At 42.9% G+C, this 26193-nt stretch overlaps 1 protein-coding gene across 1 annotated transcript in view; it reads left to right on the top strand.

Moving 5' to 3' along the window:
• Positions 1–23153: 23153 nt before the first annotated feature.
• Positions 23154–26193, top strand: part of LOC131679754 (protein dimmed) — a 155574-nt gene continuing 152534 nt past the window's right edge. The window contains exon 1 of the mRNA XM_058960499.1: positions 23154–23750. The gene's annotated coding sequence lies outside the window, so the exon portion shown is untranslated. The remainder of the gene's footprint in view (positions 23751–26193) is intronic.

Below are 26193 nucleotides of genomic sequence, written 5' to 3'. Positions count from 1 at the left end.
AACTTTACCCGCTAAACTTGGGGCAATCCCAAAACATATAAAACCAAAATACGTTACTAAGGAAGATTTCACCTCTGCCATGAGAGAAATCGGGGACTTATTCAAAAACTTATCTAGCGAGTTGAAGGACTTGAAAGCGGATTTACGTCCAGTATCTCGTTCCACATCACCGCTACTAAAAGATAACGAAATTTCAGACATTTTGCACGACACTCCATTGTCAGCATCCGCTGGTCATGGGAAAAATCGCTCGAGTAACAGAGTAGATTTTATCGACGGCGTACCGCGTCCTTCTCTCAGTTCAACCTGTATAGTAACTACCGCTGTGAGTCAGAGCATATCATTTCCCCCACTTAAACCAAAATGTAGCAGCGAATATGTTATTAATCAGCCCTACAGCCTTCCTCCAAAAAGCCCTCCACTAGAAAGCACCCAGTTTTCATCTAATTATGGCCTTCCTAAACCACCCGCGACACGGCACGATGTTCTCATGGGCAGGCCCTCTGCGCAATATACCCCATGGGCCGAACCAGATCGGATATTGCTTAACCCGTTGGCAAACTCGGCCGCTTCGTTCGCAAACCCTCCCACTACTCAAATTTCACAATTCGTTCCATACGACTTTCGACCTCTGGAAATTCCACCAATTAATCCACACCGCTTTGAAACTCAAGCTCGTAAAGTGGTTCCCGTTTCGCAATGGAAAATTCAAAAATATAAAGCTGATGATCAGGGACTAGGAATGAATGAGTTTCTGGACAACGTGACTCAGTTAGCAATCTCTGAGCATGTTTCCGAGGCTGACCTGTTCGATTCGGCAATTCATCTTTTCGATGGGCCAGCTTTGAACTGGTATACGGCTATGAGAAGCCAACACCGTCTAGCGAATTGGATGGATCTGGTTGTCCAACTTCGTTCGGCCTTTCGTCACCCTGACTTAGATGCGGTTTTGCGTGTTAAAATATATCAAAATCGCCAACAGCGTAACGAGACATTTCAGCAGTATTATCTACAGATGGAGAAGTTATTTAGAAGCATGTCACAGCCAATGGCTGATATTGACAAGCTCGAAGTTTTGAAAATGAACTTGAGATACGACTACAGAAAGTTACTCGTGGGAAAACAAATCACTACACTGACGGGACTAGTGTCACTAGGAAACGACCTAGACGCAGCCGACTCATCTGCTTTCGCCAGAGTATTCGGTACCCAGAAAAAGGAATCCTGCGTCATTGCCACCCACTATAACCCCAAGGGTAACAATGAACAGTACTCCAGAACATTTCACAATAGAAACCAACAAAAACCAAACATGAAACCAAATGAGCAGAGTAAATACACCAAGCAAAAGTTTGAGGATCGACCTCGAAACATAGATCAGAAAGAGCCAACCCCGGGGACATCTAAGATTAAATCAAATGAGCCCGCAAAAAGTGGACCTAATAGAACAGATGCATTTGCTAAATTGGTGAGTAATTATAAACCTCCTATCAACGGCGAATGTTTCAATTGCCTAGAGGACCATAATGTAGGCGAGTGTCCTTTGCCGAGAAGATTTTATTGTAAGGTGTGCGCTTTTCCAGGAGTCGAGTTCAAATCGTGCCCCTATTGTAAAAAAAACTCTCAAAGGGAATCCTAAAGTCGTTGGATCCTCAAGATACGCCCCTCCATAATTCTTTTCAAAGTCTGCTTTCAGAACTCCCGAACCATTACTGTCCAAACGCCCACGAAAACGATAATGAAGGCTCACCAAGACAAGTTAATAAAATTACGTTGACTTCGCCTGACGGCACCGACGACCGTCCGCACATACAATTAAAGCTTTTTGACATCTCTATTTGTGCACTGCTGGATAGTGGAAGTCATCGTACGATGTTCAACTCTAAGGTATTTAAGACACTGCGTGGCGTAAGACTAAGACCCTTGAATGAACCACTCGAACTCGTGACGGCCAGCGGGGACTCATTAACAATTGCTGGGGAAGTATCCGTTCCATATTCGTTCGAAGGACGAACACGAGTCATACCCACGTTGGTTGTTCCTGAACTGACGAATGATTTCATCTGTGGAATAGACTTCTGGCGGACTTTTGGAATCCGTCCTACAGTAGCCACGTGTTCGTTAGCTACGAGTAGATCAGCTTCAACTGAACAGTTTGATGGTCCGGTTGTTTTGACAGACACGCAAAAGCAAATGCTAGAGCAGGTTAAAAAGTCTTTTAAAGTGGCGACTCCAGACAAATTGGACACCACTCCCCTTATTGAACATGAAATCAATATAATGTTTCAACACAAGTCTGAAAAACCTGTACGCCAATATCCCTACCCTATTGCCCCAAAAATACAAGAGGGCCTCTTTGCCGAAGTCGATCGTTTGCTAGCGCGAGGGATAATAGAAGAATCCAATTCCGACTGGTCGCTGAACATCGTTCCTATTCGGAAAACATCCGGGGATATACGACTGTGCCTTGACGCCCGCAAACTCAACGAGCGAACGAGCCGTGATGGTTATCCTCTTCCCCACCCCGGACGCATACTGGGTCGACTACCTCGGGCGCGGTATTTGAGTACAATTGATCTCACTGAAGCTTTCCTTCAAATTCCCTTGTCCCGGGCTTCGCGTAAATACTGTGCGTTCAGTGTTCAAGGGAAAGGAATGTATCAATTCACTCGTCTCCCTTTCGGGCTTATAAACAGCCCCGCTACCCTTGCGAGGTTGATGAACCGAGTTTTGGGACAGAGTGTCTTGGAGCCAAACGTCTTTGTGTACTTAGACGATATCGTCATAGTCACAGAGACGTTTGAAGAGCACATTCGACTACTCCAAGAAGTAGCGAGACGCTTACGAGAAGCTAATTTATCTATTAAGCTTGAAAAATCCCATTTTTGTCGACCAGAAATTCCCTTCTTAGGATATATCCTGTCTTCTCAGGGTTTGCAGACAAATCCCGAAAAGATCAGACCTGTTGTTGAGTATGAGCGCCCAACTACCGTAACAAAGCTACGACGATTCATGGGTATGGCTAACTATTATCGACGATTTATAGCCGATTTTAGTCGTATCACTGCCCCCCTTTCAGAACTTTTAAAAACTAACATAAAAAACCTGAAATGGACTCCGGCAGCAGAAGAGGCATTTCAAAATATAAAAGAAAAGCTCATAACCGCACCCATCCTAAGAAGCCCCGATTTCGACTTTGAATTTCTCATTCATACGGACGCTAGCGATCATGCTATTGCGGGTGTCCTAACACAAAACGTCGATAACCGTGAATATGTAATCGAATACTTTTCGAAAAAGTTGACCACACCGGAGCGAAACTACCATGCCACCGAGAAAGAGGGACTGGCCGCTCTACTGTCGATTGAACACTTCCGTGGGTTCGTTGAAGGTAGTCACTTCACCCTGGTAACGGATTCATCGGCACTGACTTTTATAATGCGCACAAAGTGGAAAACGTCATCTAGATTAAGCCGTTGGAGCTTAACTCTCCAACAGTACGACTTAACCATTCAGCATCGTCGTGGCAGGGATAACGTGGTGCCAGACGCCCTCTCCCGAAGTGTGGCCGCGATCTCGGCAAAATCTGACTCAGATTGGTTCAATAATCTGAAACAAAAGGTTTCGGAATGTCCCGAAAATTATCCTGACTTCCGTATTCAGAATGATCAATTGATGAAATTCGTATTTTCCAACGAGATTTCTGACCCTAGATTTGATTGGAAAATAATACCAAGCCCAGAATCAAGAAAATTAATTATTACTTCGGCTCATGATCACTGTATGCATATTGGCATTGACAAAACTACAGCTAAAATCCGACAACAATATTTCTGGCCCAAAATGACCAGCGATATCCGTACACATGTACAAAAGTGCAACGTCTGCAAGGAAATAAAGCCTTCGAGTGTACCCACGGTTCCATTAATGGGAGATATGCGTATTTCCAGCCACCCGTGGCAGATTATAGCACTGGATTATATCGGTCCTTTGCCCAGAACTCGATCTGGAAAACAATATATCCTAGTGATAATGGATTTATTTAGCAAATGGACCCAACTGCATGCCTTCCTGAGCATATCGGTAGTTACCCTGAAAACGATTTTACGGGACCATTGGTTTTACCGCAACTCTATACCATCGATCCTCTTAACCGATAACGCAAGCACATTTTTATCGAAAGAATTCGGCGCTTTACTGAATCAATTCGGAGTGAAACACTGGCTTACGTCCAGATACCACTCCCAAGCGAATCCAGTGGAACGCGTAAATCGCTCGATCAATACTGCTCTGCGTTCCTATGCTAGGGAAGATCAACGGTCTTGGGACACCCGATTGTCAGAGATCGAGTTGGTACTCAATTCGACAGTCCACGCGTCTACAGGCTTTAGTCCATTCTATGTAACAAGAGAGGAGGAAGCAATATTAAAAGGAACCGACCATGATCAATTCCAAAACGACGACGAGCAGTCTTTAGAGGCACGTATGGCCCGGATTAAAGAAAACACCCCGAAAATTTTCGATCTTGTGACTAAACATCTCGCCAAGGCGCATGAAACATCCACCCGCAATTACAACTTACGTCATCGTAAGGCGGCGAAGCAATTCGAAGTTGGAATCAAAGTATATAAACGCAATACTAAGCAATCCAATGCGAATGAACATTACAATGCAAAATTGGGTGCACAATATTTACCTTGCACCGTACTAGCTCGACATGGATCGTCCTCGTATGAATTGGCAGACTCATCGGGCCGTAACATTGGGGTTTGGCCGGCCAATCTATTGAAACCCGCTTAAAGTTCCTAAAAAAAAACATAAATGTATTTAATTTTAGAAGGGCATCGGCCCATTGCACTTTATCGTTCCCGGTCTCTGCAGCGACGACGTATGGGGAACAAAGAAACGTGGTGACAATGGACTCATGACCACCGCTCATATTAGATCAATAGGAATGTGGTACTTACCGTCTATTCTGATCCCCGCTTTCAGACTCATCTTAAACACTTTCCGCGGAGTGTTAGGGCTCGGTTCTGCTTTGGGGCCTTCGAGACCAATATCAGGTACTACTTTACCTATAATTGAGTATAAGAGCCATCAAATGTATCTCACGGTAAACGCGTCAATCGTGATCCGCACTGATCGAGTGGTATCCTTATACTAAGGTTGGAAGACGTTCCGACTGATAACGATTGCTTCGCGAAATATGATTGATATCCGAATAATAATTTACTCGGAACCCGAAGAGTAGGGAAATTATAGGGTCGACCCAACTCATCTCAATATTCGAGCAGTTTCACTAGGGATCACAGAATGCAACGGAGTATATTTTTTCAGTGTATGACTGATCGTACGGGACTTCCTCTGTTGATCGGGAACCGAGACATGCCGGTTTGAGGGAAAGCAAAATAAAATAATTTTGATTAGGTAGATTAGTTGGACACGCGTCTCTCGTCGGTGCACGTCAGCTTGATCGATTGCTAATGATCTGTCGCGCGCGATCGTTTTAGGCAACTGGAGTAGGTGTTTAAAAAAATATAGTAGATTTAATTTAAGTTCGTTGTTTGTTCGAATCAAGCAGTAAGATAAGTGTTTTCTTTTTGTATAATGCATGAGATTTTCGTTGAAAGAGGTAGTGGTACTCGTGGTAATGATTCTGAAGGAAGTTTTCTGTTTTTGTAGAGCGTTAAGTGTGTGATATGATACAAAAGCGATGGTGCGTGGATACAACAGCTAGATCGCAAGGTATTAGTAAAGTTTATAAAAAAGGAGTTTCATTTAAGGAAACGTCCTTTTTTCACCAACCGCGGGCGGATTGTAACCGTTTAAGTTACAAATGCAAATATAATGAGTGTCTGTGTTTGGGGAAAAACCAATAAATGAAACGATAAGAAGTGATTGGAAAAGCAGAGAATAGGTGATAGACAGGATATTTTAGAACCCTATTGGGCGAGTTTCTTTGGCTGTGGGGTGTAGGAAAATGTAGGAGAATTTGGTTGTCGGAGTTGGTAAAAAGAAGGTGGAAAATGAAAAGGAAGCGGAAAAGATGGAAAGTGGAACAAAGATAGGTTGGTGATGTGTTGGCGATGGGCGAGAAGCTCTCTTGGGTTCTGACCGTGGGAGTGAACACATCGCATTCCGCTATTAATTGAAAGTGATAAAGTTTTGGACGGTCTGACCGGTTTGGAAAGCCCCGATCACGGTGTTAATAACGCCAGTTAAGAGCAAAGGATCGGCAAGTGCCTGTTTCGCCCTGACTGGTTTATCCAGTACGGCTAACCGTAAAGGAGTCATCCGACAGGCTGTCGTCGCGGGTCCGTGCTGCCGAGTGCAGTCCTTCATTCCGCCCGCTAATTATCAAGGACGACCGCGTGGCCCGGGGGCCAGATTAAGATCTCCATCACCTGAACGTCGAAGCCGAGAACGAAATCCCGAGAAGACAACGCTGAGAATCCATCGTTTCCCCGCTACTTTCCGACCACCTACCACTACCACGCCGACCGAAGAAGCAGCAGGAAAGGGTTCGAAGAAATTAGAAGAGGATAAAATTTTGTAAGAGTGAGTAAATTATATACATTGTATTGTTACACACGTTGCAGGTTTGCTCCCTGAACCCAGATCCGAAATACCCCCACAACATAAGACGACCCTGGGACCCGAGGACCAAAAGAGGCCTTGCGTGCCCACCCCGGAACGCGTATACCAGGCGTTGGGGCTTTGAACCAGTTCCCTTCCGGAGCTGGTTAACATCATCCTCGGGGGCTGAGAGCAGCCGCGTCCCAAAACGGTAACAAGTCCAACCTAGTTTACGAAGAGCGAATATCAAAAACTGCTTTTGTACTGATTCTATCCGGTTTGCGTGTGTTGCTGAAAAAGGCGACCAAACTGTACTACAATATTCTAGTGTTGAACGCACATAGGCTACATATAATGTTTTTATTGTGTAGGGATCTTGGAAATTGTAGCAGAAGCGTTTAATAAAACCTAGTGTGCTGTTTGCTTTGTTAATTATTGTGTTATAATGATCTATGAATGTTATTTTGGAATCTATAATAACTCCTAGATCTCTTATTCTGTCACACTTTTCTACTTGTTGATTTCCCAATAAGATTCTATTGTTCTGTATATTATTCTTTCTACTCAATGTTATGGAATTACATTTTTTTACATTCAGTTTCAGCAGGCTTTTATTACACCATGTATAAAATATATTTACTTCGTTTTGAAATGTCTGAAAGTCTTCACCATTTCTTATTTCTAGAAATAGTTTCATATCATCAGCATATATAAGAACTTTTACATTTTTTAGAATGAAGGAAATGTCGTTAACAAATAAAATAAAGAGTAGCGGGCCCAAATGAGACCCTTGAGGGACTCCTGATGTAACTTGAATTGGGATTGATTTTATCCCTTTAAATCTAACAGCTTGTTCACGATTTGTAAGATATGATTGTACCCATGTAAGAAGTCCTGGCTCAAACCCCATTTTTTCTAATTTAAAAAGTAGCATGGGTATGTCGATGCGATCAAATGCTTTGCTAAAATCTGTATAAAGAGCTTCAACGTGGTTTCCGTTATCCATTGCTGTTAATGTGTAGTTAATGAATTCGAGTAGATTTGTACTTGTAGAACGCCCTTTGAAAAAACCATGTTGCACATGGGTAATTCTGTTCTTGATTTGGTGGAATAAATTTTCATTAACAATCGCCTCGAAAATCTTGGGAATGCACGAGATGATAGCTATTCCACGATAGTTACGCACATCGGATTTTTTACCATTTTTAAAAATTGGAACTAAGAAAGAGCTTTTCCATGTTTTAGGAAAACAACCTGATTCTAGAGACATGTTAAAAAGCCAAAATAAAGGAGCGGTTAGTTCTATTGACAAAGTTTTTAAAAACACCGGTGGAACGCCATCAGGTCCAGGGCTTTTAGAGCTATCCAAGTTTTTTAAGGCATCCATGATTGTATGTACTTTTATCTGTTTAATGTTAATATCTCTTGAAAGTTCTGGGAGGAATGAAAAGTATTCACGCTCTCGATCCTTCTCTGAAAATGTAGTGTAAACTTCCTGGAAGAAAGTTGCAAAAAGATTGCAGATTTCCTCTGAGTTATCGCCTACCTTTCCATCAAGATGCATTTCTGTTGGGAAATAATCCGATTTTATTTTAGTTTTTACGTAATTAAAGAAGTTTTTTGGACAAGTTTTTATATTGCGTTCTGTTCTTGCATTGTACTCTTCAAACGCGATATCAATGGCAAGGTTCAATTGATCGCATAGATTTAAATAGTTTGTTAAGTTATCTTCGCTGTTGTATTTTTTGTAGATTTTGTGTGCTTTCTGCTTGCGATTTTTTAAATTTTTGATTTCTCTATTAAACCAGATGGGATGTTTTGAGTTATAGTGACGCCTTCTTCTTTTCAATGGTATATCTTCATGAATGACTTCAAATAATATTTTGTAGAAGATGTCTACGGCAGCTTCAACATTTTCTTCATTTCTTAAAATCATTTGCCAGTTTATTGCATTAATTTTTTGCCTCAAGCTTTCATAGTTAGCGGACTCGTAATCAAATACCTCCTCAAATTCACTATCACCAGGTCTGTCGTTAACATGCAAGAATATAGAAAACTCAATGGCTGTATGATAAGCTTCATTCTTCCATAAGGGAGTAAGTGATTCCGTTACACAGAAGTCTTCGTCTATATTCGTCATTAATAAATCTAAATAGCAATGTCGCTGATTTCTTATGTGATTTATTTGATTAAGTCCTAAACTGGCAGATTTATCGCAAATGAACTGCAAAGTTTCATTTTCCCCTACAACAGGAAGTAGGATGCTCTCATTATCAGCATCTGGTATGAAATCAATACCGCGTTGATTGAAATCGCCATATATGTGAACTTTCACGTGCGGGGAAAGACTATTAATAATGCATTCAGCAGCATGATAAAACTTTTCGTAAGTCGTTTTTCGAGCAAAATTTGGAGGAAAGTACACCGAAGCGAAAACGTGAGTTTCGTCTTTAACATGTACTTTCACCCACACATGCTCGAATTCTTTTGATTGTATAGTTTTGATAACTTCTGCATTTAGTTTTGCTGAAATCGCAATCAAAGCGCCCCCTCCTGACTTCTTACCAGATACATGACAATCACGGTCATCCCTAAATACATTGTAATTGCTCCCGAAAACTTCTTCACTTCTCACTGTTTCGTCCCAACTAGTCTCAGTTGCTAAAATTACGGAATAATGACAACCTAATATTTTGTTTTGAATCACATTCATCTTAGCTGCACTTTTCATGCGGTTAAAGTTTTGGCAATAGACCAAGATTTCTGTTCTTGACTGAGATTCTCTTGGAAAAGTGTTAGTTGAATGGGAATTAATTGGACCTAGCTCTACCTCTTCTAAATCTTGAATCGCAATATGATTTGTCAATTCATTATTATCTTGCTCTAATGAGCGCGTCGATAGCGGCAAAAACACTGACAGGCGCCAATTCCGGAGGGGTACATAGGTGCGGCAGCAGCTGTTCGATGTGAGGTGCTAGGTTGGTCGGTAGGGCACGGGTTTAAAACATCGCCTCTCTGGAATGCAATGGTAGGTCTGAACGAAGTTGAAGGTGGCCTCGAAAAACGTTTTTTTGCCTCAGCCAGTAGCTCTCTATCCAACGGAAGATTGTCGATGTCGCGGCGTTTGTTATCGTGGTACGCAAATCTGCTGTGGTTGTAATTACATCCGTTATTTTTGTCGAAAATTGTGTGGTGCTTGTAACCGTGATTCTTGCGACGCTTAGTATTATTATTACGGGTGGTGTCAAGTGCATTAGCGGGCCTCTGTTTATTCCGTTTCTTCTTTATTCTTGCTTTCTCCGCCGCTTTTTGTTGATTGAGACGACGCAATTTACGTGCGTCGTATTCGGACCAATCAGCCTTCCATACCTTAGAGTTGCCAAGGAAACGCCAGCCTGAGTTACTGGCTGCCTCGACGGACATCTCAGCCTTTAAACTAGGGGAGGAATCTGTTGCGGGTGAAGCAGCAGTCTTTTGTTCCAGTGAGTTTACTGCACTAGAAATTTGCTTTAACTCATCGATAATATCATCCGTAAATATTGGGTTTACATAACTCATATTCTGAGCCGAACAGTTGTTAGCCATGTCAGTTATCACGCTGCTGACCTTTTCAATTTCTGAACAAATTTGTTTCAACTCGCGTGTCATATCGGTGGTCAGTTCATTGACATAGGCTGCGATGTTGTTTTTCGTAGCTTTCATCGATATGTCGAATAATGATGTTAAGTGATTTTTTGTGGCAACGACATCAGTTTTGCCAGTTTTGTTGGAAGCAGCCAGCTCATTCCACAACTCCGAGGTTTTGGCTATGTGTGCAACCGCGTTATTATGATTAGCTGCAGTTGTTTTAATTTCGCCTTTCAACTCGTTTAAGAGCATTTCGATACATTCAAATCCATCTCGGACATTGAAGTTGCTAAATGTGGATGTGAGTTTGTGATTCGACTCCATAACTAGCTTGTTGAGGTTGATGGCTTCTTGTTGTTGTCTGTACAGTTTATCGAAATTTAACTCCATCACGAGACGCTTCTGGCACTCGTAGCATATTGGCAGCATGTATGTTAGTATTCTTTGCTCATGATTCCTCTGAGCACCGACGCATGCAGCGTGCAATTTTTTCCCGCATGATCCATGGCAGTACCACACATGTTTGTCGTCACTCACTACAATTATTAATCGCGCACGGCATGTTTTACTTACGCAGCAATGATAAATGAAAACAATACAAATTAAAACACGCACGGTTAAACTTTAAACGACGCAAATGGAAACGCGACCGAACTGTAACGACGACTTGAATGAATGTAGTACAGGCTCTAAATAAATGGAAGTGTATTTTTTATTTTTTGCATCTTGTAAACTTATAAAAGACCCACAACTCCTCTGAGCTAACGCATTGAGCCGTGTCAAATAAACGAATCGTAAAAAAAATGAATAACGATGTTAGAGGTCCTAATAGTTTTTTGTGCCTGCTCGCACCTATTACTAGTCGACAGAAACTGGACTTAACTAGATGAAAAATCCAAATTTTACGCAATAGTTCGCGTGAAAATCACATGATCATGTGTAGAGTTGCATGAAATTGAAACTCATTAGGGATATGTTTTAAATATCACAATCACTCACGATAGATCGTGAATCATGTACAAGGAATCATGAACCAGTTCACGAGCCCATGAATAATATTTATGATTTTGTGATCTATTTAACGACCATGAATGATCAGTCGTAACTTATTTTTTTTTTTATTCAAATCGTTTATTTGATAAGGCACGTTGCGTTAGCTTAAAGGTGCCAATTTTGTTTTGTTTCACATTTTAAATTGCTTAAAACTAGGGGATTACATATTGATTTTTTAAAAATGAAACTAATGCGATTTTATAGCTATCTTATATATCTACACAAGGGGATAATATTGTTTTCGTAAGATTAGGGGGGTCATTTAGTTTTTGTGGCAATATGGTTTGACATTTTTATCAGTGAGATTATTGGAGCAAATAATGTTTAATTAAGGGGGACAATTTTTTACGACTAACTTAAAACTAGGAATAACTAGAGGGCATGATTGAATTTTGTAAGATTCGTAATTATAGTTATTTTTGTGGGTAGTAGAGTTGGGCAATTTCAATGAGATTATATAATATAATAGTTAAAACTAGAAGAGACAAGAAGAGCTAAATGCTTCGTGATGATATTGGGTGGGGGGGGGGGGGGTAGGGGTGTTACTTCTGGGTATAAGAGTCAGGGGAGGGAGGGTAGACAAAGATGGCAGGGAGAGAAAATTATTTCAGTTTCAGGCATCGTGAGATCAACGGATGGATTACAAACTCGGGTGGCCTTCATCAGGGGAATCATGTACTGGGACGCCGGGTGGTCCTCCTCAAGATGGCAGGGGTTTTTCCAGACGATTTCGTAGTACGGCTCAGATGTGGATCGGCTACATTTCGAGTTAAGCGTGTTATGTTCGTGCCGTAGGTCCCGTGTTTGTTGGCTCATTCGATACAGATGGTTTGATACAGGTGGAAGAGCGTTCTGAGAATGATAAGGAGATAACAAGGGGCAGTTAGACTTGTATATTGATGGTTTTCACAAAGGTGTATATAAGGGACATATAGAGAACATCGCGGCTTGCCAGCACATCTCGAACCGGGACGTTGGTTGGTCTTCCTCGGGCCCGCAGGGTATCCATTAGCCGAGACCTAGCGGAACTGTACTCGGTGCACGCCCAGACAATGTGCTCGATGTCGTGATAGCCGTCGCCACAAGCGCAGATACCACTATCCACGAGCCCAATACGCCGGAGATGTGCATCCAGCGTGTAATGGTTTGCCATGAGTCGGGACATCACACGAATGAAGTCACGACCCACATCCATCCCCTTGAACCAAGGTTTCGTCGATACCTTAGGGATTATCGAATGTAGCCACCTTCCCAGCTCTCCACTGCTCCACGAAGTTTGCCAACTTTCGAGGGTTCTCTGATGAGTAATACTGAAAAATTCGCTGAAGCAAATTGGTCTTTCGTAAACGTCTCCTTCTAAGGCACCCACCTTAGCTAAGGAGTCTGCCTTCTCATTGCCCGGAATGGAGCAATGAGAAGGGACCCATACCAAGGTAATCTGGAAAGAGTTGTCAGATAAAGCACTCAGTAGCTCCCGTATTTTCCCCAAAAAATACGAGGAGTGCTTGCCTTGTTTCATCGAGCGAATAGCGTCAATGGAACTGAGGCTATCCGAAACGATGAAGTAATGGTCTGCGGGTAATGTTTCAATGACTCCAAGGGTATACTGAATGGCAGCTAGTTCTGCGGCGTAAACTGAAGCAGGGTCACTGAGTTTGTAGGAGGCGGTGAACTTTTGATTGAAAATACCGAAGCCAGTGGATCCTTCGAGGTTTGATCCGTCAGTATAGAACATCTTAGAACAGTCGACTTCTCGGAATTTATTATAAAAAATGTTTGGAACCACTTGTGGGCGTATGTGGTCCGGAATTCCACTAATCTCGTCTTTCATGGATGTGTCGAAGAAAACAGTAGATTCAGAAGTATTTATGAAATGCACACGGTTGGGATTGTAAGAAGAAGGGTTAATATTCTGCGCCATGTAGTCAAAGTACAGGGACATGAAACGGGTCTGAGAATTGAGCTCAACAAGCCTTTCGAAATTTTCAATCACGACCGGGTTCAAGATATCGCATCGAATGAGCAATCGATATGAGAGTTCCCAAAATCGATTTTTCAACGGGAGAACGCCCGACAGCACTTCGAGACTCATCGTATGGGTCGACTGCATGCACCCTAAGGCGATACGCAAACAACGATACTGAATTCTTTCGAGTTTGATGAAATGTATGTTCGCGGCGGAGCGAAAGCAGAAGCATCCGTATTCCATTACCGACAGTATCGTTGTTTGATACAACCTAATTAGGTCTCCTGGGTGGGCACCCCACCATGTTCCGGTTATTGTACGAAGAAAGTTGATCCTTTGCTGGCATTTCTGTTTCAGATACCGAATATGGCATCCCCAAGTACCTTTCGAGTCGAACCAGACCCCTAGATATTTTACTGTGAAGACCTGAGCGATAGTTTGACCCATTAATAGAAGCTGTAGTTGTGCTGGTTCACGCTTCCTTGAAAATACAACTAGCTCAGTTTTCTCCGTGGAGAATTCGATACCCAGCTTAATAGCCCAAGCAGACAAATTGTCCAGGGTATTCTGTAATGGTCCTTGTAGATCGACAGCTTTGGGTCCCGTAACAGACACCACGCCATCGTCTGCAAGTTGCCTTAACGTGCAGGAATTGTCAAGACATTCATCAATGTCGTTGACATAGAAATTGTATAAAAGGGGGCTTAGACATGAGCCCTGGGGAAGGCCCATGTAGCTAAATCGTGATGTCGATAAGTCACCATGCGAAAAATGCATGTGCTTTTCCGACAACAAGTTTAGTAAAAAGTTGTTTAAAGTCGCTGAAAGACCATGCTGGTGCAGCTTCTCTGAAAGAATGTTGATCGAAACTGAATCAAAAGCCCCCTTAATATCTAGGAACACTGATGCCATCTGCTCTTTGCTAGCATAGGCCATTTGAATTTCAGTTGAGAGCAACGCAAGACAATCGTTCGTCCCTTTGCCTTTGCGAAAGCCAAATTGTGTATCTGACAGTAAGCCATTTGCTTCGACCCAATTGTCGAGGCGGGATAGGATCATTTTCTCGAACAACTTCCGGATACAGGATAGCATTGCGATCGGACGATACGAATTGTGGTCGGAGGCTGGTTTTCCTGGTTTTTGGATGGCGATGACCTTCACTTGTCTCCAATCGAGTGGGACAATGTTAGCCTCGAGAAACTTATTAAATAAGTTCAACAAGCGTCTCTTGGCAGAGTCAGGCAGATTCTTCAACAAGTTGAATTTGATTCTGTCTGGCCCCGGAGCTTTATTGTTACACGACAAGAGAGCAAGTGAGAACTCCACCATCGAAAAAGGTGTTTCGTTCGCGCTATCGTGAGGAGACGCGGCGCGGTAAATCTTCTGTGCCGGGGCGGAATCCGGACAAACCTTCTTGGCGAAATTGAATATCCAACGGTTTGAATATTCCACGCTCTCATTAGTACTGTTTCGATTTCGCATACGTCGGGCTGTTCCCCAAAGAGTGCTCATCGATGTTTCTCTCGTTAATCCGTCGACGAACCGGCGCCAATAACCGCGTTTTTTGGCTTTCATCAAACTCTTCATTCGCTTGTCTAACGTCGCGTACTGTCGAAAACTAGCGGGTAACCCGTCGTTCCGGAAGGTCTTAAACGCGGCGGCCTTCTCTGCGTACACGTCTGAGCACTCTTTATCCCACCAGGGATTGGGAGAACGTTTTTGTATGTTCGCGCCGGGTACTGGCCTAGTCTGAGCTTGATTCGCGCTGTCGAGAATCAAGCCAGCCAAAAAGCTGTACTCTTCCTCCGGAGGAAGTTCTTGGGTAGATTCGATGTTGTCGGATATCGCGGCAGCATAGCTCTTCCAATCGATATTTCGTGTGAGGTCATACGAAATATTGATTGATTTCAATGGCCTTGAACCGTTATTGATTGAGACTACAATCGGCAGATGGTCGCTGCCGTGGGGATCAGGAATTACCTTCCACGTGCAATTTAACCGCAGCGATGTTGAGCAAAGGGACAAGTCTAAGGCGCTCGGGCGCGCTGGAGGAGCAGGAATCCGTGTCATTTCACCCGTGTTTAAAATTGTCAAATTGAAGTTATCGCAAAGATCCTGAATTAAGGAAGACCGGTTATCATCATAGAGGCAACCCCATGCTGTACCGTGAGAGTTAAAGTCTCCTAAAACTAGTCGCGGTGCTGGCAGAGATTCTAAGATGTCTTGTAGCCGTCGGTGCCCAACCGCGGTGTTGGGGGGAATATATATGGAAGCTATGCAAAGGCTTTTGCCTTTGGTTGTTACTTGACAAGCGACAACTTCAATACCTGTTATCGCGGGAAGGTTAATTCTGTAGAAGGAATAGCACTTTTTGATCCCCAAAAGCACTCCTCCATAGGGGGTGTCTCGATCCAGGCGAATAATATTAAAGTCGTGGAAGTTGAGATCTATGTCGGAAGTTAACCAAGTTTCACATAATGCAAATGCATCACAACTCAAATTATTTATTAAAATTTTGAAGGAATCGATTTTCGGGATGATACTTCTGCAATTCCACTGTAGAACAGTGATCAAATCCGTGACCTCGTTCGATGAGTTAGCCATCGAAGGATACAATCGCTGAGAGGAGGGGCCATTTAGCAGTCAACTGCTTCAAAAATGTTCTCACTGTAGGGAGAAAAGCTAACATAAGACTTTTAATAGGATCAGTAATATTGAAAGTTTTTATTATCCAGTCCACTATGTCCGAGAGTTTTATAATTCCAGTGCTGTGATTACTCTCGAACTGAAACAAAGGAACACTTGGGATTTTTGATGTTCCTGGAAGTGCTGGGAACTCCTTCTCTGAGCTTAATCCTCCGAGACCAGGAGCTAATTGCTTCGGTTTGGTTGCAACACTTCCAATAGATGTGACTTTCGGAGCCCCCTCAAGGGACACCTTCTGGCCTTTACAAGGAACTTTACGAGAGGAAGTGTTCCTCCTCTTCCTATAAATTCTAGGCACCCTAGTAGATGTTCCCTCTTGTGGGTTATCAGCCTCGCCCTCGTCAGGAGGCAAGTGAGTATAGATGTTTGCTGAGGATGGTGGCGTAGCATTCTTTAACATTTCTGCGAAAGAATGTTTGGATCGTCCCGCAAGGGAACGTTTCAGTTTATCCCCGCGTAGTTTGTACGCGGGACATGCCGAGATATCATGCAGACTCTCCGCACAGTAAGGACACTTTTCGGCTTGCTTACTGCACGAATCATCCAGATGATTCTCCCCGCATTTTCCACAGCGGGCCTTATTACTACAATGGGTGGCTGTGTGACCCAATTGTTTACACTTTGTGCAATTCATGACCCGCGGCACAAACAGACGCACAGGCAGACGAACCTTGTGCAAGAGGACGAAATTTGGCAAAGCGGTACCAGCGAAGGTCACCCGATAAGAGTTTGATTGGGGGTACGTTTTTGAACCATCCCCCGCAACTACTACTGAGTGCAAACGTTTGCACTCAAGTATTTTAACTGGCTGAAGCAAGCGGTCTCTGAATCGGCCAACCCCGTACTTCAGCAGATCCTCGCACGTCAAACTCTCATCGGTTACGACGCCTTCGGATTGTACTCTTACAGCCGGAATATACACGTTATAATCCCGCGTAAAGTGCTCACAGCAAGCAATATCGTTTGCCTGCTTTGAGTTGGCTAGCAACACCCTTATCTTGTCCGAGCGGACCTTCGAAATTTCGGTCACAGCCGAGAACCGTTCCGTCAGGTCTCTAGAAATCTGAAGAAGATTCAGTGATTTAGTCTTGGGCCGAAAGAAGACCACAAATGGACCAGTTGAGAGTTCTGGATAGCATTTGGGCCGGGGGGGAGCCTTAGAAGTTGAACCCGATTCAACTTCCATTTGACCATCCGGAGAGGGAACCATAGAAAACGTCAACGCACGGGGTCAGCGCCCGCGCAGACGGAAGAAAGCAATAAATGTGTTACAAAAGACAAAAACCACTTAGCTTTAAACTGGTGTCCAACGACGAACCGATCCAGCTTATACAGCTGGCTATTGTTTAATCCTCACACGCGAACAAAAGACTGAGGACCGAACCGAACTGGCAAAATAACCTTGAATGCGGATTAAAACTATTCTTTATCGCCTCACACAGCACTACGGACTAGAAAAAACAACCTCTGACTCGATGGAGAGCTCGAAAACGAATGAGTCGTAACTTATACTAGGAATCATGAACCAACTCCAACATGAGCAATATTTCATGACTTTGTCAACTATTTCACGGGCACGCATTGTAAGACGTAACTATTATACTAGGTATCGTAAACCAGATTTCATGAACTATTTCATGAGCATGGATGTTGAGTTGTGACGAAAATACCAGGAATCATGTATTATTTTACGTATACATCGTATTAATATAATTCCAACGCATTCAGTGCTCTGGAATATGCATGCAACACTGGATCTCCAGGTGGTTTTCCTGGTTTTAGCAACAACGCCAGCGTCTGGACCGTCCATCTATCGGGGAAGTAGCCATCGTCCAGGGATTTATGTAGCGCTCTCCTGAACATGTCCGGAAACTCCAAAATCGCAGTCTTCAGTGCCACATTGGAGAACCCGTTTGGACCGGAAGCTTTCTTCACTTTCAGTCGTTTTGCTGCTGTAAGAAGCTTGTCGTTGGATATCCGATTTTCACCGATAATTTTCGGTTTCGGTTTCGGTATAGACGGCATTGTGCTCGAGTCGTGGTTCGGAAAAAGAACATCCACGATAGTTTTCAGTTTGCGCTGTGGAAACGATAGACGTCAAGAATGCATAGATTCGTACGTACGGATACGTAGATTTGTTGAAGCTAGTGGCCTTGATTTCGAACCAGAACTGCAAATCAAAAGAAAAACACCATATCGTATTCCAGCAATCGTCAATAGCACAACACAATATGTATAGTCCAAAATATGCTCCTAACGTGAAATAAAATATTTAAATCAAGTAACTGCAACTTTAGCCAGATTCTTATTCCCTTATCGCGCCCGAAGACTGCGTTCAGTAGCAGCTCGGGAGTAAGCAGTACTAGAAGTGAAGCCCATCCTCATCGACTTCAGCTCCCCCCTTCGGATCGGATGTGTAGGCAAATCATTCATCCGCATACCGCCCACCCATTTATCGCCCACCGGGGAGAGAACTTCGATTAGATTTTATTACATTCTCGTGTCACATTATCATCATTATGCTTGCCTCCATCCACCGATTTCTGCCCGGTTCGGTTTCGGTGGCGGAGATTGCTGGCTGGATCGGCATCGGCATCCACATCGGCAGTCGCCACCCACTTTAATCCCCTTGCTCGCGAGAGTCGTGTCGTTTTTCTTCGTTTTGCCCCCGTGTGTATGTAGGAACAGTATGTACGCTCAATATTAGATATTGTATCCGACGACGGGCAAGCTGTTTCTTGTGTTCTATGCATTTCAACATGCCACGAGATGTTTAGATTTGATTTTATTCTCAGACAAAACTGCAGACGATACGAAAGAACCCGAAATAAAATGTTAAAGTGAATTATAGAAACATTGCTTTTTTAACGACTTAATTTTTAAATTTTCTGTCGGTCTATGCCCGCAACTCAGTGCCTATCACTGACGTCAGATAGGCGACTCGACCATCTGGACTGTAGATATCGGCTCATCAACACATGGAACGGGACAAACGGCTTTACTTACCTTCCGGAGGAATACTTGACTATAGATTTTTCACTTCAAAAAATTTATGATAAGTGTGACTTTATAAGTGTTATTTCCCTGTTATGTTCTGCTCCACTTGGTCCAGCCACCGGGAACGCTGCGCTCCTCTCCGTCTTGTACCTGCCAGGCTGGAGGTGAAAACCAACTTGGTGGGGTTGTTGTCCGGCATCCTCACAACATACCCCGCCCACCGTACCCTTCCAGCCTGAGCTACTTTCCGGATACTTGGCTGACCATAGAATCGCGCAAGTTCGTGGTTCATCCTTCTCCTCCAAACGCCATCCTCCTGCACACCACCGAAGATCGTTCTCAGCACCCTTCTTTCGAAGACTTGGAGTGCTTGCAGATCCTCCTCGAGCATTGTCCACGTTTCGTGCCCGTAGAGGACCACCGGTCTAATCAGTGTGTTGTACATGGCGCATTTCGTGCGGTGGTGAAGTTTCATGGATCTCAAAGTTTTGTAGAGCCCATAGTAAGCACGACTTCCAGAGATAATACGCCTCCCGGCTGGTGTTATTGTCCGCAGTCACCAATGAGCCTAGATAGATGAACACGTCAACCACCTCGAACTCGTCGCCGTCGATCGTAATACTACTGCCCAAGCGTTCCCTATCGCGATCCGTCCGGCAGCCAGCATGTACTTCGTCTTAGACACATTTATCTTCAGTCCTACTCGTGCTGCTTCGCCCTTCAGTCGAGTATACAGATCTGCTACCGTCTCCTTGTTTCTACCGATTATGTTCACGTCGTCAGCGAAACACACGAACTCTCCGGACCTCGTGAAAATCGTACCCCGCATGTTGAACCCCGTTCTTCGCATTACACCTTCTAGCGCTATATTGAACAGCAGGCAGGATAACCCATCGCCTTGTCTTAGTCCCCTGCGTGTTTCAAACGGAACCGAGAGGCCGCCCGAAATTTGGACACAAGACCTTACACTATCCATCGTAGCCTTAATCAGTCTTGTCAGCTTCCCAGGGAAGCCGTTCTCGTCCATCATTTTCCATAGCTCCGTCGGGACCTGGTATTCACGGTATTTTTGGAGGATTTTCCGTATAGTAAAGATTTGGTCGTTTGTTGATCTGCCGTTGATGAAACCGGCCTGATAACTCCCGACAAATCCATTTACCAGCTGTGATAGGCGCCGGAACATAATCTGGGATAGCACTTTGTAAGCGGCATTTGTCACTGTGACCGCTCTGTAGTTTCCACAGTCCAATTTGTCGCCTTTCTTGTATATCGGGGTGATGACCCCTTCCTTCCACTCCTCCGGTAGCTGTTCCCTGTCCCAGATTCTGTCGATTATTCGGTGCATGCATTCCGTCAGTTAGTTGAAATTCTAAATGTTCTCCGGAGTTCCGTCATATGCTATCGTAATATTTGCGCAGGGTTGGTTGTGAGATGCCGTCGTATAGTCCGGCATCCTCGATGAAGGATAGCAATGCAGGGCAGGGTCGTTCGAGAGGATGTCTCTGATCGATCGCGGCATGTTGCATTGTTGTCGTAGATTTTCGAGTTCCTCACAGTTGCACAGAATGTGCTCGACGGTCAGACGCGTATTGCATGAGGTGCATTTAGGAATGGGGTTGTTGGCTATCATATGTGCGTGGGTCAATCTGGTGTGGCCGACTCGAAACCGGGAGAGGATCTTCTGCTCTATTTGGTTGTTGCGGTCGATCCATATGTCGGGGGAACCTTTGATTTTTTGCGTATGGCCGCGGGAGTTTCGCCAGTGGTTGATGAAATTGGTTTGGATGCTTGCGTTGAATTCTCGAATGATATCGGTTGTTGGTGTTTCAGCCAAGAGTTGGGCGCATGTCCGCCTACCGAGGGAGGCCAATCGATCTGCGTCAACATTCCCTTTTATTCCGCTGTGGCCTGGAACCCAACAGATTGATAAGAGTGGGTCGCGGTAGGCTTCAATGGCCTGTACAAAAGGGTACTTCGATGTTCCGCTCTCGATGTCCTTTAACACGGAGAGCGAGTCGGTGAAAATGACCGTCGGGGAGTCGTTGGGTCTTTTTTCCATTGCTACTACCTGGGCGGCAGTCTCTGCTGAGAAGATTGACCACGAGGAGCGCAAGCGGAAGGAGAGCCCGCTCTCCAAGCCACTGATACCCGGTCCCACTCCGATCCGCGGGTGAACATTTGAAGGCGCAAAAGAAACACGTCCAAAAAATAAAGTTTTTTTGTGTTCCAAGTTTTAAACAAAAATTCATTGCAAAGAATCGAAAATTTTTCGATGAAAAAGCAAGTTCAAGTACACGAGCATATAAATACAAACAATTCAAAAAAAGTTTTATGAAGATCGGATGAATAATTGTTTGAGATATCACGTTCACCGCAACGGTACTTTTCAAAAAAATTCATTCCGAGATAATTGCGTTAAAAATTTTGTGTTAACTTCATTCGTGGAAGAACCAACTCGCTACAAATAGCTGTAATCTGAAATCTAGTGCTCCGGTCTGGATGAAATTTTGCACAGATACTTTCAAGAGCAGAATGTTGAATAAATTTTTTTCCGATTTTTTGAGTTTCAACTTTGTATATAACCCCTTAAGTCAGACCGAACTAAGTGACATTGTATTGATTTCGAGGAAAACAAGTTTGAATCGCAGCGTCCTTTACATTATAACTCGAAAATAATTTTTGCCATAATTCAGCCTAATTGTAATATAAATATATATTTATATATCTATCTATCTATCTATCTATCTATATATGTAAAAGTCAATGTTTGTATGTATATGATTTATGGACTCCCAAACGGCTTAACCGATTGCCGTAAAAATTTGTACATAGTAGGCATATGTTCTGGAGCGTGTTTGTGTGCTATTGGACGGGGATTATCTGCCCACCAGATGGCGCTTCGGAGCAAATTGTGTTTTTCTTCTATTTCGTTGAAAGTCGCAGCAACGCGCGATGGGTATTAGCTAGTAAACTATATTTATAGTTTATGTACGTTTATGCTGAAGATTATTGTGTGCCACTCTAACCATATTCGATCAAAGCACTACACATTTCATCATCAGAACTTGTTGTACAACAACTAGAAGATACCAAACACGTTGGCTTGTAATCGGCTATAGCGATCTTCCAAAATGGGTATTAGGGACATGAACATCATTTGAATCCCACGATTTGCGATGAAACAAACGTCCACGGTGTCAGAGATTCGTGTAACACAGCAAGAACGACACTCCGTGCGTGACTGGTCGTTCAGTACATGGATCTAGACGAACTGAGTCGAATAGTATACAAGACTCGGCAATCCGGGCCTTGGTTAAAAAGTCGGATTTTAAAGTATATCCCATATGAGAAAGGCAAAAAACCTTTCGTTTCGAGATACAGAATGTCACCCCTGCTCTTTAGACGAATGTCGAAACCCCCAACCGATGAATACCCGGACTTCTTTCGACGAAAATAATTTGATGTGGTGCGCAGTTTTCGCGTGATGTAGAAAAGGACTGCATAGTGGGGGAGACCTGCCCTGCGCTTACCAGCCTACGTTCGCGTTTGAGAATCTTTTAAACCACCTCAACCATTTAGCAATTAATAAGGATTGCGTAGCAATGCAGCTACCTGTTTGATTTGTTTTACTACTGGAACACGCTAGCCACTTCCGACACTACACGGTTTATCTAGGATGCTTAGAAAAGGAAACTGGTATTAAAGGTCAGCTGCTATTGACGGCCAAGCCAGTCATCTGCTTTTTTGACCTACTCTATGATCTTTCAATTTGGTCTGGAGACTGTTATTTTTATCTGCATCTTAACAAAGTGTAGTGATGATGAAGAATATTGTATATTTCTACAGCATTGGCATGTCATATTCTAAAGCAAACAAGTACGCAGCATTTAGTTTGAAAAAATAATTCAATAGTCACAGTAACGGTTACGATCCTACTTCCTCGTTGGTTGCAACCGTTCTGACTGATAAGGACACTCGGTTACAACCGAAATTGTACCGAGCGGCGATGACTTTTCCATCGAGCGTACCGAGAGAAAGCCAGTCATTCGTGAGCACACGGGAGAGTGCCCCGATTTTCCGACAGCGGAAGCACACACAGTCAGCAACCATAACAAAAACACGCCACCAGTGAAACCGAAGGAAAGCCGGATGAAGCAGTAGCTACGTGTTGCTTTTCGCAACAGGCAGGGTTAGTTTATTTCCGACAGCCGCCTGTTGAACACGTTTCCTCCAGCTGACCTTCCGACCTTGTTGGAAAATAGGGGTGATATACGATTTTTGGACTAAGCGGGAAGAACATTCTCCTGGTTGAGTTCTTCTGGCTGTTCGAAAGTGGCAGAGGCAGAGATTTTGAAAGTGAACATAAAGAGTGACCTCGTTAGTGGGTGACAAATGAGAGTGTATCCTGCTCCTAGTTGTACGTGTGAAGGAAACGGACCACTTGTTGAATTTAGTGGTTTGCTTTCCGTTTCCGTTAGGCCACAGTAGTTTACCACTTCGTTTAGCTGGATGGTTGTTTGCCCTTAGCCAACTTTGCTAAAAAGGCACATTTTATTTGATGGTGACACTTTTCCTGATCCTGTAAAAAAAAAGTTCACGCCAGGCGAAAAGTGCGAGACACTGAAAAGGGTATATAAAGTACAATCTCTTATCCGGGAGAAGAACATAGGCAAAAGTGAAAAAGATATTTTTTTCTTGGTGAGGTGAAGTGGATAGCAGTGTAGTTCAAAACGCAAAGAAGACAACCTGAGCGACATAAATCAGCCAGCCATTAACGAATTAAGTGACTAATTAGATAATTTCGACTGCAGCTGCACCGAGAAAGGTAGGATTGTAAGCAACGGAATTTTTTTTTTTAATTTTGTATCTACCTTTGTCCCGGAAGTCTCCAACGATGGAAGGGGCAATTGGGTTCCAACGATGTAATTCAACACGACAAACATTACATCGTACGGTTGGAAGCCGACGCAGAAGTCAAAACAGATTCTCGGATTGTTCGGAAAAGCTTTTAGCTGTAAGCTGCACGGTAAATGGCAAATTTTGGAATGAAGTTCTTGATAAGAAACTTTGAACAGCTCTTGGCTGCGACGCTGGAAGCCAACCGATATAAGTATGAATACAAATAAGTTGGAAAAGCGTTGTTTAAAATCGCAGCGTACCTTTGAGTCGCATCTTATGGACCTCATTTCATTTGAATGATTAAATTTACAATGAATTGTGGTGCGATCTAATGAAAATGAGTTATTTTCTAAAAAAAACAAAATATCTGCTATGCTATATTTCTCCTTAGTGGAGAAATTTTTTGATGTAAACTATTTTTACTCCATTAAGAAGAAAATTGCTTAAAACCATCATGCGATTGAAGAGCACAATACCTATAAATATAACTAACATATTAAATAGCTAATTTACAGAATATCTAGTTGGTTTAGAATTAAACGACTCTAAATATAGCGTTTTTTGGATTTTGAAAAAAAATTAACTGAAACAAATCTATTCATTCATTTTTATTTTACGAAGGTGTTTCTACCTTTTCTTACCTTTTCAAGGATTATATTATATTTTTTTTTTGGTCCGTTTTTCTAAAATAGATTAAGATTAATAATAATAATTCAATTCTCAATAATTCAATTGGCAAACTAGTTTATCAAAATTTCACAGAGAAGAAACTAGACAAAATGGTCGATGTTAAGTCAGACCGGACTAAGTGACAATTTTTATTTTTATTTTTTGATTATAGAGGTTTAAACCTTAGTGTCATTCAGTGGCGGCGCTAGGTTTTCTGCCGCTCGGGACAAAAAGTTAAATTTGCCGCCCTCTTACATATTTCTGACTACTTAAACTATCTCATCAATACAGTTTTCCGCGTATATCGATGAAAATGGTTACAAAATAGTCAAGAACAAGGATTACTTTGAAATTTATCTAGTTTTTTATACTGGAGGTATTCGTTTTATGAAAACTAATTTAAAAAAAAAACGAGATTTGCCCGAAACATTACTTGATGTTAAGATTCTTTGCAACTTGGTAGCGTCGCTACGAATTTCATTTTTTTTTGTAGATTTTTCATAAACAATTTATAATTTTGCGGAATGAAACCCTTTTCAGCCATTTTCTCAATAACACATATATTGCACCTAAAACGATTTTTTATTAAACTTTCAATAAAGAAATTAATATATAGTACAAAGGACCAAATTAAAAGGGCGGAGTTTGAATTCCATTCAAACTTGAGCAAGTAGCCTTGCAGCAGCGTTACGCATTAATCACGGTAAGCCAAGTGAGGCTAAAACTCTGTTCACAAGATCACACTTACCCGTCATGTTTCTGACAGCGTACTCCTTTGCAGGTTTTAATTCATGAAATTCCAGTCCTCTTTTCCAAACTGGAAATTGCAACTTAGTGACATTTTTGAATAATACCAAACCAGGGCCGGCGGAATATTTTTTCCCGAGTGGGTAGTAAGATTCGGAGTAATTTCTACTCTACCCGCGGCGTGTGTAAGTGAAAAAAAAACTCTCTGATAATAGCTTGTATTCATTTGGAAACATCCTTTGTTAAGGGGCAGTGTGACCGACGGTTTAGCGAAAATGTACTTATTGATTACTGGTACTACATAGAACATTTGTACAGCTAAGTATCAATCTCTCCATTCTTTTCAATTTAGTTGCATTCCCTGCAATAGAACCTTCTTTGGTGGATACTGAAGCCCGCATGATAATATTGACTAATGGGGAGCTATCTTCGACGACCGACAGAGAACGATTCGAATATTTCTCCGATGGCAAAAATAATGCCGATAAGTCTCCTTTTCAATACAAACCATATCCACCCGCGGTCTACTTCCGGACCAAAGATAAGCTATTTAACATCATCCATATATCGCGTGATCTAACTAAACAACAATCGGGCGTGTACGAATAAGTATACGTACCCGCCCGGGAAGTAGAGATTTATGGTGTAGTCTTCGGGAGGGGCCCTAATTGCGAAATATGGGATTGGCTCCTTCCAGAACCCTTCGCTTCAGTCAGTGAAAATTCTAGTATGGAAGCAATTACGTTAAACAACAATCAAAGAGTATAAGAAAGCAACTTTTTTCCCATTGGGCTCATTTCGAGCATTTCGCCGGATCCGGTTTTCCAAATGTTGTTCTATTGCCCAGGTGTCGACGAAACTGCGGAGCACGTACTATTCGTATGTCCCCGCTTCGACGTCGAAAGAGGCGCTATGCTAGGCGTCTGCGGCTTGGACACAACCCCTGATGCCCT

This window comes from Topomyia yanbarensis, chromosome 2 (genome assembly GCF_030247195.1).
Source record: "Topomyia yanbarensis strain Yona2022 chromosome 2, ASM3024719v1, whole genome shotgun sequence".
In the NCBI taxonomy this organism is placed as follows: Eukaryota; Metazoa; Arthropoda; class Insecta; order Diptera; family Culicidae; genus Topomyia; species Topomyia yanbarensis.
The sequence above is the reverse complement of the archived record's forward strand: the minus strand, read 5'-3'. Positions and strand labels throughout refer to the sequence as shown.